The sequence below is a fragment of the Macaca nemestrina genome, chromosome 18, assembly GCF_043159975.1.
Source record: "Macaca nemestrina isolate mMacNem1 chromosome 18, mMacNem.hap1, whole genome shotgun sequence".
Classification (NCBI taxonomy): domain Eukaryota; kingdom Metazoa; phylum Chordata; class Mammalia; order Primates; family Cercopithecidae; genus Macaca; species Macaca nemestrina.
Window position 1 is genome coordinate 51,869,090 of NC_092142.1, and position 25,810 is coordinate 51,894,899.

At 39.0% G+C, this 25,810-nt stretch overlaps 1 pseudogene; it reads left to right on the plus strand.

Moving 5' to 3' along the window:
• Nucleotides 1-6,543: 6,543 nt before the first annotated feature.
• Nucleotides 6,544-7,424, plus strand: LOC105494103 (prohibitin 1 pseudogene; annotated as a pseudogene).
• The last annotated feature ends 18,386 nt before the right edge of the window (nucleotides 7,425-25,810 follow it).

Below are 25,810 nucleotides of genomic sequence, written 5' to 3' on the forward strand. Positions count from 1 at the left end.
GACCACACGACTGGTCTTTCTGTCATGGCCCACACCTGCCCTAAGACTATGGGTATGGCTGGCCCTACCCTAAGATCTAGTGTGGCCACCTACCACTCTAAACAATTACACTCTTGTCAGGTATAATGTAGAATACCTCCCAGAAGCTGAAGGCTAAGCCAGACCTCTCCTTAGTTAAGGCCAAGTTCTTTACTACACAGTACTGACAAATAAATGATGGTCCTTAATTCAAACCCTCTGGAGTCAGATCTATCAACCCATTTATGTATAGACAGGAGAGCTTGCAAAGGGGCCAGTTTCAACAAAGGGGCTATAAAAAAAAAAAAGAGAGAGAGAGAAACCGAAATGCAAAGTATTATCATCTTAATGTATTCGACAGGAGACCTTGCCTCATGATTCTTAATATTACATCCCTGAATAACTCACTTGAGATCCCAGCTCATTGGCTAAGGTAATGTCAGCAAAATAAAAAGGTTAAGACACACTGAAAGCTCACTCTGCCTCTTCCTATTAACTGAAGTTTTAGTATTACTTTCCTTCCCCAGCAATATATGTGGGGAACTGAAGAGATCTTTACTACAGAATAAGCAACTTTATACCTTTGTTTTGTGTCTGACACCTTTCAGAAGAAAATAATAATAATTTAACATGTCTCTTCTATTTAAGTTGCTTGACAACCAGACTACCCAACCACAAAGAGATCGTGGGTGTCATAGAAATGAGCCTTGGGATTTTTTATAGTACTAGTCACATAATATCCTTCAATAAAATGGTCATTTGCCTTTTAAACATCAAACTTAAAAATTCTTATTTGTCAATGATTATATATTCTGTAGAAACACTATTATGGAATTCTTTGAACAGGAAGCACTCTTTGTGAATTTAAAATATGATTTACTTATGGGATTTTTAGGAGCATAACATGATACACAGTAAGATCCACCTTGCTGATTTGTTTAGCACACCCTTTTTTTCATAAATGGCATAATGGTAACATTTAGCCCAGGTTGTGTTTGAATTATCACAGATTGTGAATTAATGGCATCTCTGTTTGGCATAGTACCTTATGCACGGTGAGTGCTAAATAAATATTTGTTGTATTGAATTGAATTTGTGCATGCTCTATTATACATTCATGTTAAAGCTCAAAGAACTTGAGATAAGAGGCTAATGGGCTGAAGGGTAAAATGAGTTCAATTGTTCAAATCCAGGAATCTACATGAAAAGATACTAATTCATCTGCCATGTGTTTTGTTGAGGAAAAGCACATTTGATCAGCACTGATAAGACAATAGAACAAATCACAGAGCCTGTGCCACTTTTTTTCCAAATCCACAGTAACATATATATTCATCTTGTCAGATTGTTATATAAATAGATGAGGTAAAACAACATGGCATTTGTTGTACTTCAATTACTTTCTTGTATAATGTCAAGAAGTAAAAGCTAACAAAACATAACTTTTCTTGACATTTCCTCCCTCAAGTGACCAATGATGGATTTGCCTTTAAAAAGCATTCATCATTTTAAAGAAGGGTAGAGACAGTAGATTTCTTTGTGTTATTTTTTTTCCCATTTTTTAAGCCAGTGGTTAAATTGAAAAGCCCAGCTCTCCTGCAGACGGGAACCAAACCTGGTTGATAAGATTACATGTTTCTAATCCTGGGGGATGTTTGAAGTCATCCAAGTAGAGAGGGCATTTGCTGTCATAAATGGTCCAGAGATAGAACTGAATTCCCAGAGAGGCCAAGAGGCCACCCTCACCATCACAGCCCCCTCCTTTCCCCTGCCTTCAACCTACATTCCCATTAAACAGTGTACACTTTGCCAAGCAAACCTTTTTATGTGGCCAGATCTGACAGCCCAGCATGATTTTTAAGAACACTGGCATTTAAGTTTGAGGTGCATAGTTTCAAATACCATTTCTACCATTTACCAGCTCTGTGACCTTGCTAAAATTACTTATGTTCTCTAAACCTGTTACGTCTTCTGTAAAATAGAGACAATAATATATTATTCACAGAGTTATTGCAAATGATCAAATGAGATAGCATGTTTAAAGTACTCACTGCAAAGGCCGCTCAAAAAAGAAAATGCACCTATTAGCAAACACATTGTAAGCTTTATGAAGGCAGGAAAAATATCAGTTCTAGTCACCATTTCTATCCTCAGAGCCTAGTACAGAATTTGGCCTGTAGGTGCTCAGTATTTGTTGAATGCATGAATATATGTATATTATTATAATGTTGATTTTTATCATTAGTGTCCTTGGATGCCAGGGATCAGTGCATTAAAATAATAATTATAGTTACCATTAATTAAGCATTAATAAGTCTAGACACCTATGATTTCGTATTTGTTAAATCATTTAATCATCACAACTACCCTAGGAGATACATGCTATTATTGTTACAATTATATAAATGAAGAAATTGAGGCACAGAGAGGTTACATAACTTGTCCAAGATTACAGAGCTAGTGTGGAGTGGAGCAGGGATGTAAGCCCAAGTGCAAAGCATTAAATTATACTCTGCTAGGAAGTAGAGTAAGTCATTGTTCAAATAATAATGGTAATATACTTCTTCTTATACATTAGAAGTGATAGTTATCTCAAGTTTTTCTTTTATTTAACATTCACAAAGACTCTGGGAGATAATCATAATTACCCTCATTTTCCACATAAGGAAAATGAGGCACAAGTTGGTTAAACAAACACCCAAGAGCTCAGATTTAGAATGTGGCCCTTCTAGGATTCAAACCCAGGACTGTCTGATTACAAAGATATGCTTTTTGAGCCCTATGTTTTAGAACACAGTAGGATAGTTTGAGGATGAACCTTGAATTCCAGTTTTTTCAGATTTTCTATTGTGCTGGATATGGCAAAGATTGCCACCTGTTCACCAGTATGTTTCCTTTTCTTCCTGGGCACACAGCTAGACTACATTTCCCAACATCCTTAGCAATCAAGTGTTGCCATGTGACTGATTTCTAGCCCAGGCAACATGAGGGGAAGTGATGCATTTTGCTTCCAGGCTTGACCTCTAGATTCCCTCCACACTTGTTTCTCCTTGCTCCTTCCCTTTCTCTGCTAAATACAGAAGAGTATGACCAGGTTTTGGAGCAAGGGTCAGAAAACCATGTCCCAAGACCCAAATTCAACCTGCCACGTCTTTTTGTAAGTGATGTTTTACTGGAACAAAGCTAAGCCATTAATTTACGTGTTGTCAATGACTGCTTTTATGGTACAATGGCAGCATTGAATACAGGTGACAGAGATATTATAACTTGCAAAACCTACAGTAATTATGATCTGGTACTTTCCACTGTAAAAAAAAAAAATGTAACTTCAGCTCTAGGGAATGGCAGAGCCACAAGATGGAAGGATCCTGGGTCCCTGAATAAACCTGCCAACATGAAGCAGTTACTAAGTAATAAATAAATTCCCATGATGAGTCATTACATTCCTGGGTCTCTTTATGAGAGCAGCTGTCCTACCATAACTTATTTGCAGGACATTCTAGTTACAGAAATAATTACTTCCTTCCACATTCAATAGGAATCACCTCTTTCGTTTCCCAAAATGATCCAAATTTCTTCTCCACATCATGCAATTCCTATTTCTCACCACCACACTCAGTAATACAGCCACTTTCCCCCTTTCTGAGAGCATAACACACAATCATCTCCATTGCACCCAGGAGAGACCTGCTAGCGTCAACCTTCTATCTGGTATCCCAACTTATTGGTAATTTTTTGGTTTGTTTGACTTTTTTTTTTAATTTGGGGTTTCAAAATTCCAAAGAGAAACAGAATTGCAGCACTTATCCAATAATTCTGTCTGTACTGAGAAATAGGATTCTGGCAAGCATAGAAAAAAATATATTTTTATTAGTATGTCCAAATCTAGAATGTAATAAAACAGACCTTTCAGAAGAGGAGGGAAAAAAATTCCTTAGCAAAGGGAAGGAAAGCCAAGAGCAGATTACTTACTGCTACAGAATCCAATATTGCAAAGCCCTTTTTTTCTTTTCTATGACACATTTTTAATGTGTCTGTGAGCTCAGTGTGCTGTGGCTATCAATCAAAGGAAACTACTGACATTGTGAAACTGCTTTTAAGATATACAGAGTTTTCAAAGCCAAAGTTGTCTGAAGAATAAAAATCTTCAGATATTGTATATTTTCAAAAATATCTATTTGCACACCAAGCTGAGTAATGACCAGCTGTCTTTACTCTGTAACTGCTTGACAGAATGCATGAATATTGTTTTGTAGAAGACATTAAACATGGGAAACAAAAACTTTGTATGAAGATTGCCAGTTCTGCTATGGTCAATGCTATGGCCTGAATGTTTGTGCCCTCCCAAAATGTATATGTTGAAATCCTGACCACCAAGGTGATGGCATGAAAAGATGGGGTCCCTGGGAGGTAATTAGGTCATGAGGTCAGATACCTCATCTATGGGATTAGTGCCATCTATGGCACTAATCTGAGAGCTCATTCCCCGCTTCTGCCTGGTAAAGACACAGAGAGATGTTGGTCATCTGCAACCCAAAAGAAAGTTCTCACCAGAAATGACCGTGCTGACATCCCGACCTTGGATTTCCAAGCTTTAGAACTGTGAGAAATACGTTTCTATTGTTTATAAATCGCCCGGTTTATGGTGATTTGTCATAGCAGCCGATGTGGACTAAGAAAGTCGGTCTTGGCCGGGCGCGGTGGCTCACGCCTGTAATCCCAGCACTTTGGGAGGCCGAGGAGGGTGGATCACGAGGTCAGGCGATCGAGACCATCCTGGCTAACACGGTGAAACCCCATCTCTACTGAAAATCCAAAAAATTAGCCGGGCGGGCGCCTGTAGTCCCAGCTACTCGGGAGGCTGAGGCAGGAAAATGTCGTGAACCCGGAAGGCAGAGCTTGCAGTGAGCCGAGATCGTGCCATTGCTCTCCAGCCTGGGCGACAGAGTCAGACTCCGTCTCAAAGAAAAAAAAAAAAAGAAAGAAAGAAAGTCGGTCTTTCCATCTGTGGGAAGCCGAATCCATATTGATGCTGAGGCACTGAGAGTGTACAAATCAGAATCAAATTAATTTGGGAGTAGACAGCGTCCTCCAAATTTTACTTGGATGCTCAGGAAATTTTGATGTTTGTCAGGAATATATGGATGTAACTCCATATGTGGATATGAAGCCAAGTCTGCTGATATGGACCAGAGCCTGTGGGAATTTGCATTCCCTTCTTGGAGTTCCAGGAAGACCACCTAGAAAAAAAATATATTCTGATCATCAAGGGTTACCATCAATATTAATCATTCTCTCATTCAATAAATGTTGAGTTACTACTATATGCCAACCATCATTCTATACACTGGGAGCATGATGGTGAATTAAACAGAATAAATTCCATTCTTCACATGGATCACATTCCAGTCGGAAAATATAGAAAATAAATAAATAAATAAATAAAAGATACTGAAACAGAGTAATATTATACAGACCACAGTTTCTGACGACAATACAATAAAATTCAATAATGAAAAGAAAACCAGAGAAACTTTATCTGTTTGGAAATTTTGAATGTACAAATATTATAAATTCATGGATCCAGGAAGAAACTGCAAAGGAAAGTAGAAAACATTTAAAACTGATTGCCAATGAAAAACACTACTTATCAGGACCCGCAGAGTGGGATTAAAGCAAATATATATATATATAGTATAAAATTTAATGAGCTAAGCATCCAACATACCCCAAAATGATATTAGGAATAAAAAGGAAGCCATAAATGCAGACATAGCAACATTAGACATTAATAAGAGTATACTATAAAAATTAGGCCAATAAATTTGAAGATTTAGATGAAATGCGTTGGGCATGATGGCTCACACCTGGAATCCCAACACTTTGGGAAGTCAAGACAGGAGCATGGCTTAAAGCCAGGAGTTTGAGACCACCCTGAGCAACACAGCGAGACTTTATCTCTACAAAAACTTTAAATATTAGCCAGGTACAGTGGTGCACACCTGTAGTCTCAGCTATTCAGGAGGCTGAGGCAGGAGAATCACTTGAGCCCAAGAGTTAGAGGCTGCAGTGAGCCATGATGGCACCATTGCACTATAGCCTGAGCAAGACAGTGAGATCCTGTCTCTAAAAAAGAAAAAAAGAAAAGAAAAATTAAATGGACAAACTGCTAGAAAAATATAACTTACCAAAAGCAAGTCAAGAAGAAAAAAATTAAATCAAGTAGATTAATGACATTAAAGAAATTGAATAAGTAGCTAAAATATACCCACAGAAAGAAAAATGTTAGATGGTCTTGCAGATGAATGCTACCCAACCTTCAGAAACATGTCATACCTTTCTTCCGTAAATTTTAGGGAATGCAATAATGGTAATAGTAGCTAAAACTAAAAGGTTGGTTGCTGTGTTATGAACAATATTCAAATTGCTTTATTTATTTTAACTGTTTTAATCCTCAAAACATACTTTTGATGTTGGTATTGTCATTTTCCTCATTTTCAAATTAAGAAACTGAGGGGTGGAAATTCATGTGGAGGTCAGAGTGGAAGCAGGTGTGAGAGGGTCCCGCAGAAGAAAACATGGCTGCCAAAGTGTTTGAGTCCATCAGCAAGTTTGACCTGGCCTTAGCTGTTGCAGGAGGCCTGGTGAAAGAAACTCGGCCTCATATAATGTGGATGCTGGGCACAGAGCTGTCATCTCTGACCGATTCCGTGGAGGACAGGACATTGTGGTAGGGGAAGGGACTCACTTTCTCATTCCGTGGGTACAGAAACCAATTATCTTTGACTGCCCTTCTCGACCACGTAATGTGCCAGTCATCACTGGCAGCAAAGATTTACAGAACGTCAACATCACACTGCGCATCCTCTTCCGGCCTGTCGCTAGCCAGCTTCCTCGCATCTTCACCAGCATCGGAGAGGACTGTGATGAGCGGGGGCTGCCATCCATCACGACCAAGATCCTCAAGTCCGTGGTGGCTCGCTTTGATGCTGGAGAACTAATCACCCAGAGAGAGCTGGTCTCCAGGCAGGTGAGCAACGACCTTACTTACAGAGCAAGCAGCTACCTCTGGGCTCATCCTGGACGACGTGTCCTTGACACATCTGACCTTCGGGAAGGAGTTCACAGAAGCGGTGGAAGCCAAACGGGTGGCTCAGCAGGAAGCAGAGAGGGCCAGATTTGTGGTGGAAAAGGCTGAGCAGCAGAAAAAGGTGGCCATCATCTCTGCTGAGGGCTACTCCGAGGCAGCTGAGCTGATTGCCAACTCACTGGCCACCGCAAGGGACGGCCTGATAGAGCTCCGCAAGTTGGAAACTGCGGAGGTCCTCGCATACCAGTTCTTACGCTCTCAGAACATCACCCATCTGCCGGCGGGGCAGTCCGTGCTCCTCCAGCGGCCCCAGTGAGGGCCCACTCTGCCTGCACCTCCGTGGGCTGACTGCTCCAATGACTTTTTTTTTTTTTTTTTTTGAGATGGAGTCTGGCTCTGTTGCCCAGGCTGGAGTGCAGTGGTGCGATCTCGGCTCACTGCAAGCTCCGCCTCCCGGGTTCACGCCATTCTCCTGCCTCAGCTTCCTGAGTAGCTGGGACCACAGGCACCTGCCACCACACCCGGCTGATTTTTTGGATTTTTAGTAGAGACGGGGTTTCACCGTGTTAGCCAGGACGGTCTCGATCGCCTGACCTCTTGATCCGCCCACATCGGCCTCCCAAAGTGCTGGGATTACAGGCGAGAGCCACCGCGCCCAGCCAGCTCCGATGACTCTTAACACCGCCTTCCTTCTGCCCCCACGCCAGAAATCACTGTGAAATTCCATGACTGGCTTAAAGTGAAGAAAATAAAAGTAAAATCACTTCAGATCGCTTATTAGTCTATCAAATGAAACTAATTCTTCTCACATCCATCTACTTTTTATCCACCTACCTACCAAAAATTGCCAAGTGCCTATGCAAACTGGCTTTAGGTCCCAATTTGGGGCCTGCTGGAGCTCTGACCTGGGCACCAGCATTTGGCAGCACGCAGGCGGGGCAGTGTGTGATGGACTGGGGAGCACAGGTGTCCGCCTGGGTCCACGTCTGGCCTCCGTCCTGTCGCTGATGGAAGATTTGCAGGTGAGGGCACATGCCGCTCAAATGAGAAGGCAGGCCTCCATCTTCCCCGTGGTTCCTTCGCAGATGCCACTGAAGAGAGGTGCCGAAGAGGGGCAGAGAAGAAGTGGTCTGTCTCTTACCATAAGGCTGATTCTCTTTAACTGTGCAACCAGCAGAAGCAGGTGTGTGTGAACTGGGCACAGATTGCAGAATCTAGCCCTGTTGAGGTGGGTGAGCCTGATTGTTGCCCCCTAGGGTCCCAAAACTTGGATGGACTTGGATAGTGAGAGAGGAGGCCTGGATCTAGATGTGAGTCCTGTCAAAGACTTCCTCTCTATCCCCCACCTTGGTCCCTCTCAAATACCCAGTGGAATTCCAACTTGAAGGATTGCATTCTGCTGGGGCTGAATGTGCCTGCCAAAGACGTGTCCCCACTGAAGGCTCCCTGGTTCACAGACTACCCATCTCAAGGGCTCTGTGCCTGTGCTGGGAAGGAAACAACCATGGGAAGGAAACAAATGTGTATAAACTGCTGTCAATAAATGACACCCAGACCTTCTGGCTCAAAAAAAAAAAAAAGGAAAAACAAGGAAACTGAGGCAAAAAAGATTAGGTTTAGTTGCTATAAGTAGCTAAAATAAAAAAGAAAAAGGGAAAAAGCATCATTTTGCAAGACTAGCAGGTAGAACTCTGACATGAAAACCAGACAAAGACAATACAAGAAAAGAAAAGTATAGCTTAAACTCACTTACAAAAGTATTAACATTCGTTTTTTGTTTTTTGTTTTGTTTTTTTGTTTTTTGTTTGTTTGTTTGTTTGTTTGTTTGAGAGTCTCACTCTGTCGCCCAGACTGGAGTGCAGTGACATGATCTTCACTCACTGCAACCTCTGTCTCCCAGGTTCAAGAGAATTTTGTGCCTCAGCCGCCTAAGTAACTGGACTACAGACACATGCTACCACACCTGGCTAATTTTTGTATTTTTAGTAGAGATGGGGTTCACCATATTGGCCAGGCTGGTCTCAAACTCCTAGCCTCAAGTGATCTGCCTGCCTCAGCCTCCCAAAGGGCTGAGATTGCAGGCATGAGCCACCACATCTGCCCACAAAAATTCTAAATAAGACATTAAACCAAATCCAGAATTGCATAAAACATTTATTCACATTATGATCAAATAGGATTTATCCCAAGAATGCGACTTTGGTTTAACATTTTAAAAATCTGCTAGCATAATCCATCACATTAACAGACCAAAATATATGATAATCTCAATAAATGCAGAAAGGAAAGAACTTTTAGCAAACTTGAAATATTAAATAGAAAGAAAACTTCCTTAAATTCTAAGACATCTGTCAAAACCCTACAGTGAACATTACATCTAAGGCTAAAACATAATACACATGATACACATGTGGTCTCCTTAAAAGAAGCAACAAAGGTGGCCGTTACCCCCTTACACTTAGCATTCTACTGAAAGTCCTAGCCAGCATAATATAAAAGGGAAAAAATATTTTTTAAATATAAGGAACAAGAGAATAGGAAGACAAGCCACACACTGTGACAAAATATTTGCAAAAGCTATATCTGATATTTAAAAACTGCTATGCAAAACATGCAAAGAGCTCTTGAAATTCAACATTAAGTAAATGAACTACCAATTAAAAAATGGCAAAAGAGCTGTACAGACACTTCACCAAAGAAGATATACAGATGGCAAGTAAGCATATGAAGAGATGCTCCACATCATATGTCATTAGGGCAATGCAAATTAAAAGAACAATGCAATGCCACTATACACCTATTAGAATGGTCAAAATCTAAAAGACTGACAACACCAAACACTGGCCAGGATGTGAAGCAACAGGAACTCTCATTCACTGCTGGTGGGAATGCACGATGATGCCACCACTTTAAAAGACAGTTTGGCAATGTTTTATAAAACTAAATATGCTAGGCCGGGCGCGGTGGCTCAAGCCTGTAATCCCAGTAATTTGGGAGGCCGAGGCAGGTGGATCACGAAGTCAGGAGATCGAGACCATCCTGGCTAACATGGTGAAACCCCGTCTCTACTAAAAATACAAAAAACTAGCCGGGCGTGGTGGCGGGCGCCTGTAGTCCCAGCTACTCGGAGGCTGAGGCAGGAGAATGGCGTAAACCCGGGAGGCAGAGCTTGCAGTGAGCCGAGATCGCGCCACTGCACTCCAGCCTGGGTGACACAGCGAGACTCCGTCTCAAAAAAAAAAAACTAAATATGCTGTTACTATATGATCCACCAATTACACTCACTGGTATTTACACAAATGAGTTGAAAATTTAAGTCCACACAAAAATCCACACATAGATGTTAATGGCATCTTTATTCATAGTTGCCAAAACTTAGAAGCAACCAAAATGTCCTTCAGTCAGTGAATGAATAAACTAGATAAAGGAATATTATTCTATGCTCAGAAGAAATGAGCTATCAAGCCACAAAAAGACATAGAAAAACCTTGAATTATATTTCTAAGTCAAAGAAGTCAACGTAAAAAGCCACACACTGTATGATTCCAACTATATAAAAGGCATAACTATGAAGCCAGTAGAAAGATCAGTTGTTGCCAGGGGTTAGGGAGGAGGGAGGGATGAATAGGCAGAGCACAGAGGATTTTTAGGGCAGTGAAACTATTCAATATGATACTATAATGGTGGATACATGTCATTAATCATATGTCTAAACCCATGTAGTGTCCACCACTAAGCTGAACAGTAATGTAAACTATATAGACTATGGGTGATAATGATGTGTCAATGTAAGTCCAGAGATTGTAAGAAATGTACCCCTCTGGTGGAAGGTGTTGATTAGTGAGTGATATGGTTTGGCTGTGTCCCCACCCAAATCTCATCTTGAATTGTAGTTCCCATAATCCTCACATGTGGGAGGGACCTAGTGGGAGGTAATTTAATCATATGGGCAGTTATCTTAATGCTGTTCTTGTGATAGTGAGTGAGTTCTCACAAGGTCTGTTGGTTTTATAGGGGGCTTTCCTGCTTTTTGCTCAGCATTTCTCCTTGCTGCTGCCATGTGGAGAAGGATGTGTTTGCTTCCCCTTCTGCCATGATTATAAGTTTCCTGAGGCCTCCCCAGCCATGCTGAACTTTGAGTCAATTAAACCTGTTTCTTTTATAGATTACCCAGTCTTGGGTATGCCTTTATTAGCAGTGTGAGAACAGACTAATACAGTGAGGGAGGCTGTGTAGGGGAGGGGGAGAGGGGAAGTGTGGGAATTCCGGACTTTCCACTTGGCTTTTCTGTGCACCTAAAACTTCTCTAAAAAATAAGATTCATTTAAAATATATATATATATGTATGTATGTATGTATATGAGATTAACAAACAAACTCATTTTTCATAGACAATATGATTATCAAGGTAAAAAAAAATCCCAAGAGAATACACAAATTATTGAACCATTAAGAAATTTCAATAAAAATATTTGATACAGGTCAATATTCAAACATAAATACCATTCCTATTATAAGATACAAGAAATCCATATAACCAATAAGTGATTAACATCAAGACTATAGACCAGGTGTGGTGGCTCACACCTGTAATCCCAACACTTTGGGAGGCCGAGGCAGGTGGATCACTTGAGGTCAGGAGTTTGAGACCAGCCTGGCCAACATGGTGGAACCCCATCTCTACTAAAAATACAAAAATTAGCTGGGTGTGGTGGCAGGTGCCTGTAATCCTAGCTACTCAGGAGGCTGAGGCATGAGATTCGCTTGAACCCGGGAGGCTGGGGTTGCAGTGAGCCAAGATCGTGCCACTGGCACTCCAGCCTGGATGACAGAGTGAGACTCAGTCTCAAAAATAAACAAAAAGAAGACTATATATTGATGCCAATAAATCAATAAGAATATAACCCAATAGAAATCGTCACAGTATATGAATAGGCAATTCAGAAAGAAACTTAAATGACTAAGTCTCATTATTAATCAGGCAAATGAAAATTAAAAGTAAAATGAAATATTTTCACATGCATCAGAATGAAAAAAATCTAATATCAAATATTGGCAAGGATATGGGGAACTAGAAAATCTCAGGCAGGGAGATTGACAGATTTTTGAAAGTAATAATTGGTAAAAACCGGAAATTTTGCATCGAGGTGTTAACCTTAGAGAAACTCTTGCACAGGTGCAAGGATATAGTTTATAGTATATACTACAATTATTGCCTGACATATCAATCTTCTCTACATCATGATATGAAATGGATAACCCAGGCTTTCCTTGCCTTCCAAGAAAATGTTCCGTGTTTCAGTTGCTTCAATTAGTTGTTTTTCTTATAGTAGGATTAAATCTGTCCAAAATTGATGCCCGGGTTCTTTCTGCCTTCTCTCTTCCATAGGTCTTCTCTCTTCCATAGGCCTTCTCCCTTTTCTGAGGGCTATTATTTTAAATTATCTAATACAAGCAACCAATACTGTGATGTTTATGCTAATTTTATAAGCCTTTGCATCTGCCTAGGCCCTACCAGGTCCTATTCCTAACATTGTACTGTTTTGTATCTGCAAGGTGTATTCATGTGCATACGGATAGAGGTTGTATTCAGAACAGGGGCTTTCAACCCAGACTGCACGTTAGAGTATAAGTAGAGAGTTATAGTTGTTGTTGTTGTTGTTGTTTACGTAACACTGGTTTTCAGGCCCCAGTACCAAGATTTTGATCTAGGTGGTCTAATTGGGATACTCTGGAGCTACGGTATTTATATTTTTTTAAACTACCCAGGTGCTTTTAGTGCTCACCAGAGTTTAAAAACCACTTCCCTGGACTGCAAGGCCTCAGATGCAGATACAAAACAGTACAATGTTAGGAACAGGACCTGGGAGGACCTAGGCAGATGCAAAGGCTTATAAAATAGTGTGTCTTTTCCTTTGCAATAGGCAGCCTTGCCATCTGGCTTAGCAGAGAGTGAGCATAGCCACATGTTACCAAACATGAATTTAATGCTTTTCAAAGAACTGGTATATATTTAACAGGAAAATACTACCGAACAATATTTAACCTTTGATCTAAAAATTCCTTTGAAGGATTTCTCAAATCATCAGCTTTGGGATATTAAAAAAATCAGAGGTTATTAACAAAGACCAGTTCTAGTGTTTTCATGTCTACTGGATTTAAGAAATCCTAAAACCTGAGAGTGATTAGGATAGCCACTAACAAACTTCATTTATAAAGTACTGAAATCCTACTTAGGAAAAGCACAGATGTGCTTCTGGGAAGTTGTGTCCACTTGGGAAAAGCCCATCTTCCTATTCTGCAAAGGAACGTGAAGGTGTTTATGTTGAAATGATACCAACATTTATTTACTGAGATAGAACAATCTTAATGATACTTTAAGTTTTTTTTTTTTTTAAAAAAAACACATTGCAATTACATGTGCACTATGATCTCATTTTTAAGAATATTTTATTGATGTTTGTATATTCATCAAAATTAAGTAGTAGTTATTTTTTATTTTTTCCTACAATAAGCAAACATGTGTTACTTATATTTTAAAAGATAATTTTCAAAAACAGGTAAATCATAACTGTCATATAGATATAGAAATGAACCTGTGTTAAAGAGTTTATTTGACTCATACTGAGGGAAGTAGAGAGCTGTTATATTGAAAGAAAAGGTAAAAAAAAATGGCACAAATATATGGAGAAAATAAATGTTGAAAAAAATGAACAGATGGAGGAAAAACTGATTTTTCCACAAGGGCAGAAAAAAAACAACCAAACCTACTAGATAGAACAGAATTTGCGTGTGCATCATTACCTACAACTTACAGAATTAGAAAATAGAGCTAAGACAATAAAAGGTTAAAAATCACATAATGGCATATTTTTGTATGTGTAATAAATTGTTTTTAAGAAAACAGTCACAAAAACAAGGGCTTCAGGACAGCCTTAGATCCATGTTTCAAGGCTACCATTTTCTAGTGGGCGAGTTCCTAAATTTTTCTTTGGTGTTGCCTCAGTTTCCTGATCTGTAAAAAAGGCTAATAATCCCTACCACACAATCTTCCCCTGAGGATTCAATGTAAAGAGCTTACTGATCTGGCACACTGTGAGCACTCAATACGCTGATGGTATAATCTAGTGAAGTACAATGCCTGGCACATAATGACTGCTCCATCAAAATTGAATGGATGAATGAAGGAATGAAAATATGGATTCAGCTACTGCTTCCATGATGGCACTGGAAGGCTTCAGTGTTGTCACCAGCATGGTACCAGTCTCACCATTGCTTGGGTCCCAGACTGCACCACAGCCCCTCAGAAGACCTGGGTCCCCAGATTACCTTTAGTGCCAGAGGTCTGACTGCAGGCAGCTCCCCAGCAGTGGAAGAATGGAACCTCCATATTAATTCTTTCTGGGAAACTTTGCTAATTTGTAGCAGCTGGACAGTACTCCTCATTAAGTATTCCTTTGTCAGCATACACATCACATCATTTTACTACAGCGGCAGAAACTCAGCTTCAAATTCAATACAGAAAAAAACACCTGGATCTCAGTCTTTCAATGGCTTTAAGGCGACCAGAAGTGCCTGCTTCTGAGTAGACCTCTGGGCAAGATGCTCCTGCCCTTTGGGACGTACAACTGGGCTTTCAGCTATGATGATGCCCTCGAGGATTTTACACCTAGGACTCGTCCTCCATCAGACATAGGCAGCATCCTCTGGAAGTCAGTGATTCTAGATAACAAGTATCAGCACCTTACCAAGGTAGATGACCCACCCATGACACTATCACTGGCCATTGACAGTACAGACAATGTCCTGCTGGTGAAAACTAAATCTACTACCCATTCATCAGAAATTATTTGATCACAAAACAGACCCAGAAGAGCACTTAACATTTTGAGCAACAGGCAGGGCTAAGAGATCTTGGCTACATACCCTCCAAAAGGCTAACCCTCAAGAAAACCAAGCACCTTTGAGTGACAGAAGCACTCCATGAACTAAAGCTACAGAGTGGGGAGATAACAAAAGAAGAGAAGCTCAGTGTATCAGCCCAGTCCATCCAAGCAGCGCTCCCCACTCATCCCCTAAGCAGAAGCCTAAAGGTCAGTCCACTGTGGTTCTTTCACATCTTTACCTGGCCCAAATCCAGCACCATGTATTCTGAAAGTGGAGGTAAGGAAAGAAACTGATCATATAAATGGAGCCTCCTTGGACCAATATCCCCAGAAGTATGATCTGGGAGGTTTTGCCAGCCAGAGATACAGTGGAACCCGGAAGCCCTCCCCCTCCTCCTGCCCAGTAGAACTGATCTATGACCAGATCACCTAAATAGCTGAAGATTAAGAAACCTTCAAGCCACCCAAGATAAACGTCTCAGTGATGGAAGGGAAGAAATAACCACCAAGGACCCATAACCTCAAACCTTATGACTTGAGTATACTCACATCCACTGCTTTCTAGAACTCTTTCTATTCAAGTAGCTCTGGATAGAGGGTATCTTGTATTCCACTCCCTTTTACCCTGGATCTGACATAGAAAAGTTATATTTTTTTCTTAAAACCTCTTAAACTGAGGCTAGAGCTGGAGACATCACTACTTTTTTATAAACAGTACAAAACTTGTCCTGATTGTGTGGAAGAATCATTTAAAGACAAATGCATAAAAATAACTATAAATATGTTAATGGGTACACAATATTTAAAGGTATAATTTGTGACATTAATGGCATAAAAGGGTAGTAGAGTTATAAAGGAATAGAGTGCCTGTATGTGATTTAAGTTAAATTAGTAGCAATATAAGGTAGATTATCATAACTTCAGAATGTTATATAAGACATACAGAAAACAAATAGCAAAATGGCAAAAGTAAGTGTTTCCCTATCAGTAATTACTTCAAATGTAAATGAATTAAACTCCCCAGTCAAAAGACATAGAATGGAAGAAGTGGGGGAGAGGTGGGAAGTAGGATCTAACTATATGCTGTCTGTAAGAGATGCACTAAGGACAAAGATAGGTTGAAAGTGAAAGGCTGGAAAAAGATATTCTGTAAAAATGGAGGTCAAAAGAGAGCAGGAGTAGCTATACCGATATCAGACAAAATATACTTTGAGTAAAAGCTGTTACAAGTGACAAATAAGAACTTTATATAATAATAAAATTGTCAATTCACAAGGGAGATACAACAATAAAAAACATATATGCACCAAACACCAGTGCTTCAAAATATATGAAGGAAACATTGAGAGAATTGAAGAGAGAAATAGAGAGCTCTACAATAATAGTAACAGATTTTAACACCCCACTTGCAAAAATGAATAAAACAACCAGACAGAAGATCAACAAGAAAATGAAAGACTGAAACAACACTTTCGACCAAGTGGACCTAATAGACATGTAGAGATCACTCCACCTAACAACAGCTGAATACACACTTTTTAAAATAAACATGGATCATTCTTCAGAATACCCCATATAATAGGCTGCAACACTAGTCTTAATAAACTTCCAAAGATTGAAATTATACAAAGAATCTTCTGATCACAACAAAATGAAACTAGAAACCAACAGCAGAAGGAAAACTAGAAAAGTCACAAATATGTGGAAATTAAACAATATACTCTTAAACAACCAATGAGTTAAAAAATAAAAAGAGAAATTAGAAAATACCTAAGATGAATGAAAATGAAAACACAGCATAACAAAATTTATGGGATGCAGTGAGGGCAGTGCTATGAGGGTAAGTTACAGTTGTAAACACATTTTTTAAAAGAACAATCTTAAATTAACAACCTAGGCTGAGTGCAGTGGCTCACATCTGTAATCCCAGCACTCTCGGAGGCCAAGGTGGAAGGATCACATGAGGTCAGTAGTTTGATACCAGCCTGGGAAACATAGTGAGACCATATCTCTACAAAAAATAAAAATAAAAAATTAGGTAGGCATGGTGGCATGCACTTGCAGTCCTAGCTACTCATGCGACTGAGAAAGAGGATTGCTTGGACCAAGAAGTTCAAGGCTGCAGTGAGCTAGGATCGTGACACTGCACTGTAGCCTAGCAAGACCTTATTTCTAAATAAATAAATAAACAAATGACCTAATTTACACTTTAAGAAACTAGAAAAAAAGGAAATAAAAAACATGAAGCTAGAAGAAAAGAAATAATAAAGGTTAAGCCAGACATGGTGGCTCACACCTGTAATCCCACTACTTTGGGAGGCCAAAGCAGGCTGATTACCTGAGCTCAGAAGATCAAGACCAGCCTGGGCAACATGGCCAAACCCTGTCTCTACAAAAGAAAAATTATCCAGGTGTCGTGCCACATGCCTGTAGTCCCAGCTAATTGTAGGGGTTGAGGCAGGAGCATTGCTTGAACTCAGGAGGTAGGGATTGAAGTGAGCCAAGATTGTGCCACTGCACTCCAACCTGGGTGACAAAGTGAGACCCTGCCTCAAAAAAAAAAGAAAGAAAGAAAGAATAAAGATTAGAACATAGATAAATAAGATAGAGAATAATAAAGCAATACATAAGTGAAATCAAAAATTAGTATTTTGAAAATATCAATAAAATTGACAAACCTGTAGATAAATTGACTAAGAAAAAAGAGAGACGACTCAAATAAGCAAAATGAGATATGCAAGAGGGGCCATTACTACCTATCTTAGAGAAATAAAAAGGACTATAATAGTATTAAGAGCAATTTTACAACAAAAAACTGGATAACATAAATGAAATGGACAAATTTCTGGAACACACAACCTACCGCGACTAAATCATGAAGAAATAGAAAATCTGGATACATCCATAATTAGTAAGGAAATTGAATCTTTAGTCAAAAACCTCCCAACAAAGGAAAGCCTAGTATCCATAAGGTGTCTTCTGGTGAACTCTACCAAACATTTAAAAGAGAATTAACACTAATTCTGCTCAAACTCTTCCAAAAAAATGAGAGGGAGGAACACTCTAACTCAATCTAGGATGACAGCATTATCCTGATATAAAACCATACTCTACAAGAAAACTATAAAACACTATCACTTATAAATATTGATGTAGAAGTCTTCAATAAAATACTAGAAAGCCAAATTCAAGAGCATATTAAAAAGATTAAACACCATGACCAAGTGGTTAGGCAAGGATGTTTCAACATATGAAAATCAATCAGTATAATACACCACATTGAGAGAATGAAGAGAACCAAACATATAATTACCTCAGTTGATGTAGAAATAACACAAATTGACAAATTGTGTTGACAAATTCAACACACTTTTATGATAAAATGCTCAACAAACTAGGATTAGAAGGAAACATCCTCAACATTACAAAGGTCAAATACGAAAAACTCACAGTCAACAATATACTCACTGGTGAAAGACTAACAGCTTTTCCTCTAAGATCAGGAACAAGACAAGGAGGCCCATTTTCATAACTTCTATTAAGCATAGTACTGAAAATCCTAGCCAGAGGAGTTAGGCAAAAAAGAAATTTAAAATATCCAAATTGAAAAGGAAGAAGTAAAATTTTCTGTTTACAAGCAACATGATCTTATGTGTGGAAAACCCTAAAGTTTCCATTAAAAAAAAAAAAACTTTAAGTTCTGGGATATATGTGCAGAACGTACAGATTTGTCACATAGAAATACATGTGCCATGATGGTTTGCTGCACCTATCAACCCGTCATCTAGGTGTTAAGCCCTGCATGCATTAGGTATCTGTCCTAATGCTCTCTGTTCCCTTGACCCCCAGGCCCCAACAGGCTCTGGTGTGTGATGTTCCCCTCCCGCGTGTTCTCATTGTTCAACTCCCACTTATGAGTGAGAATATGTGGTGTTTGGTTTTCTGCTTCTTGCTGGAAATAATGACTTCCATCTTTATCCATGTCCCTGCAAAGGACATGAACTCATTCTTTTTTATGGCTGCATAGTATTCCATGGTGTATATGTGCCACATTTTCTTTATCCAGTCTATCACTGATGGGCATTTGGATTGGTTCCAACTCTTTGCTATTGTAAATAGTGCTGCAATAAACATATGCATGCATGTCTTTATAGTAGAATGATTTATAATCCTTTGGGTATACACCTAGTAATGGGACTGCTGGGTCAAATGGTATTTCTGGTTCTAGATCCTTGAGGAATCGCCAAACTGTCTTCCACAATGGTTGAACTAATTTACACTCCCACCAACAGTGTAAAAGTGTTCCTATTTTTCCACAGCATCTGTTGTTCCCTGACTTTTTAATCATCACCATTCTAACTGGTGTGAGATGGTATCTCATAGTGGTTTTTATTTGCGTTTCTCTAATGACCAGTGATGATGAGCTTTTTTCATATGTTTGTTGGCTGCATAAATGTCTTATTTTGAGAAGTATCTGTTCATGTCCTTTGCCCACTTAGTGAACAGGCAACCTACAGAATGGGAGAAAATTTTTGCAATCTACCCATCTGACAAAGGTCTAATATCCAGAATCCATAAGGAACTTAAACAAATTTAAAGTTTCCATTAAAAAAAAAAAAAAAAAAAAACGGGTATGGTGGTTCATGCCTGTAATTCCAGCAACTCAGGAGCCTGAGGCACAAGGATAACTTAAGATCAGGAGTTCAAGACCAACCTGGGCAGCATAGCAAGGCCAGGCACAGTGGCTCACGCCTGTAATCCCAAAATTCTGGGAGGCCAAGGATGGTGGATCACCTGAAGTCAGGAGTTTGAGACCAGCCTGGTCAAAATGGTGAAACCCCATCTCTACAAAATATACAAAATTAGTCGGCCATGGTGGTGCATGCCTGTAATCCTACTTAGGAGGCTGAGGAAGGAGAATTGCTTGAACCCAAGAGGCAGAGGTTGTGGTGAGCTGGGATCATGCCACTGCACTCAGCCTGGGAAACAGAGTGAGACTCCGTCTCAAAAAAACAAAAACAAAAAAAATCAGCAAAGTTCCAGAATACAAAATCAATATGCAAAAAGCACTTATGTTTCTACACACTAATAACGAGCAATCTGAAAAAGGAAACTATTAAAATAGTTCTATTTACAATAGGAGCAAAAAGAATAAAATAAGAAATAAACTTGGCTGAGCAAGCAAAAGACTTGAACACTGCTATAAAACATTCCTGAAGAAAGCTAAAGAAGGCACAAACATTTCTGTCTTTAGTTTCTTTCAGCAATGTTTTGCCCAGAAATAAACTTTCACATATATGGTCAAATGATCTTTGACAAGGGTGCTAACACCATTCAATGGGGAAAGAACAGTCTTTTCTTTTTTATATATAATTTTAACTTTTATTTTAGGTGCACGGGGTACACGTGCAGGTTTGTTACATGGGTATATTGTGTTACACTGAAGTTTGGGGTGCAAAGGATCCCATCGTCCAAGTAGTAAGCATAGTACCCAACAGGTCGTTTTTCAGCCCTTGTCCCCATCTTACAGTCCTTCCCTTATAGTCCCCAGTGTCTATTGTTCCCATTTTTATAGTCATGTGTGTTCAATGCTTAGCTCCTACTTATAAATGAGAACACACGGTATTTGGTTTTCTAGAACAGTCTTTTCAACAAATGATTTTGGAAACATCCATATTAAAAAAATGAAGTTAGACCCTGACTTTATGCTATATACAAAAGTTATCTCAAAGTGGATGAAAGATCTAATTGTAAGAATTAAAACTGTTAGAAGAAAACATAGGAAAAAGCTTCATTAAATTGGCATTGACAAAGATTTCTCAGGTATGACACAAAAACTACAGGCAACGAAAGAAAAACGAGAAAAGTTGGACTTCATTTAAATTAAAAACTTTGTGTATCAAAGGGCACTATCAACAGAGTGCCAAGGTAATTCATAGAAGGGGAGAAAATATTTGCTAATCATATATCTGTAAGTAATTGATATTCAGAATATCTAAGAACTCCTACAACTCAACAACAAAGAATCAGCCTAATTAAAAAATGGGCAAAGTACTTGAATAAATATTTCTCCAGAGAAGATATACAAATAGCCAGCAAGCACATGAAAAGCTGCTCAACATCACAAGTCATTAGAGAAATGCAAATCAAAACCATAATAGGATACCATTTCACACTCATTAGGATAGCTATCATAAAAGAAAATTTTAATGGAAAACAATTAGTGTTGACAGGGATGTGGAAAAATGGAAGCCTTTGTGCATTGCTGGTGGAAAGCAAAATGGTGCAGCCGCTGTGGAAAATAGCATGGTGGTGCCTTGAAAAAAATAAACATAGAATTACCATATAATCCAGCAATCCCACTTCTAAATATATAACCAAAAGAATTGAAACAGGGACATGAGCAGATATTTGTATGCCCATGTTCATAGCAGCATTATTTACTACAGTCAAAAGGTGAAAGCAACCCGAGAATTCATAGACAGGTGAATGGGTAAACAAAATGTGGTGTACACACACTATGAAATGTTAGCCTTACAAAGGAAGGAAATTCTGACACAAGCTACAACATGAACCTTGCTAAGTGAAATAAGCCAGTAACAAAAGGATAAAGATCGTAAACGTTTACTTCTATGTGGTTCCTAGAGTAGTCAAATGCTTAAAGACAGAAAGTAGAATGGAGGTTGCTAGGGGCTGGAGAAAGGAATGTAGAGTTATTGCTTAATGGACACAGAGTTTCAGAAGGGAAGGATGAATTCTGGAGATAGATGGGGATGATGATTGCATAACATGGGATTGTACGTGCCACAAAATGCCACAAAATTCTACATCTAAAATGGTGAAAATGATAAATTTTAGGTTATGCATATTATGCCACAATAAAAAAGTGTTTATTGACTACATTCTTTTTAAAAATATTTTCAACATTGTATCCAGATTTTTACTTTCCCAATCACAGTGACCATTCCCATATTTTGCTCACTGCATCTCCTCTTGAGTTAGGTTCTGTTTAATTTGCACTCTATTGACGAGTATTTCTTTTTTGATTTTTAATTTTTGTGGATACATAGTAGGTGTATATATTTACGGGGTGTATGAGATATTTTGATACAGACATACAATGCATAATAATCACATCAAGATACATGGCATATCTGCCCCATCAAGCATTCATCCTTTGTGTTACAAACAATCCAATTGTACTCTTTTAGTTATTTTTAAATGTACAGTAAATTATTCTTTACTGTAGACACCCTGTTGTGCTGTCAAATACTAGATCTCATTCTTTCTATCTAACTATATTTTGTACCCACTAACCATCTCCCCAACCCCCAACCCAATACCCTTCCCTGTCTCTGGTAACCATCCTTCTACTCTCTATCTCTGTGAATTCAATTGTTTTAAATTTTAGCCCCCACAAATAAGTGAGAATATGTGAAGTTTGTCTTTCTCCGCCTGGCTTATTTCACTTAACATAATGACCTCTAGTTCCATCTATGTTGTTGCAGATGACACGATCTCATTCTTTTTGACAGCTGAATAGTACTCCATTGTGTATATGTACCACATTTCTTTATCCATTCATCTATTGATGGACACTTAGGTTGTTTCCAAATCTTGGCAATTGTGAATAGTGCTGCAAACATGGGAGTGCAGATATCCCTTTGATGTATGGATTTCCTTTCTTCTGGGTATATATCTAGCAGTGGAATTGCTGGATCATATGGTAGTTCTATTTTTAGTTTTTTGGGAATCTCCAAACTGTTCTCCACAGTGATTGTACTAATTTACATTCCCACCGACAGTGTATGAGGGTTTCCCTTTTCTCCACATCTTTGCCAGCATTTGTTATTGCCTGTCTTTTGGATAAAAGCCATTTTAACTGGGGTAAGATGATATCTCATTGTAGTTTTGATTTGCATTTCTCTGATGATCAGCGATGTTGATCACCTTTTCGTATACCTGATTGCCATTTGTATGTCTTCTTTTGAGAAATGTCTGTTCAGATCTTTGGACCATTTTAATGAGATTATTAGATTATTTTATGGAATTGTTTAAGCTCCTTATATATCCCTGCTATTAATGTCTTGTTGAATGGATAGTTTCCAAATATTTTCTCCCACCCTGTGGGTCGTCTCTTCACTTTGTTGATTGTGTCCTTTGTTGTGCAGAAGCTTTGTAATAGATAAGAATTTCTTCAATAGAGGTCTATGGAGTCCTGAAGGGGGCTATGGATATATACTCAGCCCTCACATATCCCTATGATATTTTAAGTTGTGTTTTACAAGTATTTGTAAATAGTAAGCATTTTACATCTGACTTACCTGGATATCCACCTTTGACCTAATTCTCCCTATACAATTTCTGTGCCTGAGCTGATGTTTGGGCACTATGTTAGTAGTGATCTATCAAAGAAAGAATAAAGGCAGACTGCTTCACTAAAAGACGCTTTCAACATGAAGGCCAGTGGGGACATGGCAAGCTGTGAGGTGAAAGTTCCACAGTAGTTAGGATGGAGACATGTTGTGTGGGAACCAAGTCATTACTCAGCCCCCACGAAAATGAAAGAACCCTGATCTGAAAAAGAAAACTAGAGCATGGCAGTGTGGCCCAGATTCATTCTGTATGTGACAGTGTGGTTTCTGCAAAACTATTTTTTCTATCATCTTAAATTAACATTGCTAATTACATGCCTTAATTCATAGTTTTTTTTAATGTGAAAATCTATTTTGGGTTTATATGAATGAAAGCCATAAACTTAAGGAGTATATAAAACAATTTAATATTTGTATTTGTTTATACTTATGTAGGTAATGTTGTAATAAAACCATTTTTAATTTTTTAAACGATGAAAAAGGACATACGAAGATTTTCCAACTTGCATAGAAACCAGCGGACAGCGAGTGATTCAGATACAATATTTATAATTGCATTATTAGATTTGAAACTCCTTTAAATTTGAAGAGTCTGGATTTAACTGACAAGGAAACATGTGAGAAGCAATGGAAATGGATTGTAAATGTCAGCATCATGTTTGATCATACCAAGGTGACCTTAAAATGCCATCTTATCCACTTTAATTTAACAAGGCTGATTTCCTAAAATATCAAATATTTGATATAACCAAGAATATATATTGAACTACTGGAACAAATAGCTAGAAGATATTTCAGTTGTCCCACTTGAAAAAAGCAAAATGTAGGCAAACTCTTCTCAACATGGGTGGTGGGGAAGGAGGTGGGGCAGTCCTTTAACTGGCAAGTTTTATCTTTCCTCTTCATTGAAAGCAGGGAAAGCCAACCTTACCCAGACAAGAAGAATGTTTTCTTTTACAGGATTTAATCTAAGCAGCCCTGTTCCCCGCGAGTACCTACCTTCAGCATGTCATTCCTTTATTCAGACATCACAGCTCTTCCTTTTTTTAAATGCAGTTTCCCTAGGAAGAACTAACACATTAAATTCCCGAAATCTTAATGGAAAGGCTTTAATCAAATTGCTTTATTCCCTGAAAAGATAGGCTAGATATAGAAAAGATGGAAGGAAGGAGCTAAAAATAAATAAGTAAAAATTGTTTAATTACCATTTATTGAAAGCCAATTCCTTACTAGACACTGTAGGAGCTTTACGTGCTGTTTCTAATTCCTACAACTCTTTCAGGAAGGTTTTATTTGCCCATTTCACAAATGAGGAAACTAAAGTGGAGAATGAAAATAACTTGCCCAGTTATATAGCTACTAAGGGGAGGAGCCAGGATTTGAACCCATATCTGACTCCAAATCCTGTATTCTTTACCCTACACCTTCAGCACCGAAGATAAATTCCTTCTGTATCATGGTTTTGCTGAGAAAGAAAATCCCAGTTGGGACATCAATCCCGATCACCTGGACTTCGTCCCAAAAAGTATGTCTGAAATGGGCCTCAATGAGGAGAAAATTGTAAGATCACCAATCCTGTATCCTTTGTATCTTTAAGGGTGACACTACCCTATCCTGTTGTTTATTATTTTATTGTTTTTCGTTTACCATCTCAGCTGGGAGGACTGGACAAAGGGAGCAGTTTTCACTTGGCCCTCCCCATTACAATTGCTCCTACCCCACAGTTTAAGAACTCAACTACAGAGCATGTCAGTCCTAATTATACATCTGGGGACCAGGAACATAACCACTGCATGAGGGGTAGGGGTCTGCAGATGCAGTGGGCTCCACTTATTACCTGGTCGTCATATACCCCCACTCTAGAAGGAGGATCAAGGTGACACTATAGATCTCTGGGTGACAACATCCACTTGGACACTAAGGCCAACATTCCTCATAATGTTTGGGTCCCCTCTTTCCCCAATGTACAGTCACTCTAGTTAGTGGCTGTAGGCCCATTTGGAGAAGGACTGGGAGAATCATTTGCATGTATACCTGCCATGGTGTTGCAGAGTCTTTTCTTGGAAACCTGATCTGTCCTTCAGTCAGTGCATTCTGAATCCAAAAACTGGCTCAGATCTGAAATCTTTATAATAATGTAATAACAATAAGCAAGAAATCCTTATTGTTTTTTACTGGAGTCCTTGCCCTGAGCCTTATTCTGGTCATCCATTCATGATTTCTTCTGGCAGTACAAGCTGATAGTGCTTATGTTGGCTCCATATCTGCTTTGCCTCCAGGGATGCCATGTTTTATGCACAGTCTCCCTAACTCTCAGAGGTCCTATACTCCAACCGCTGCCAATACTTCAACTGGTAGTCACAATGATCATTGCATTCACCCAGCACTTAGCAATAGTCACCTAACTCCATTGTTCAGTTGTTCTGACTTTCTCCACACTT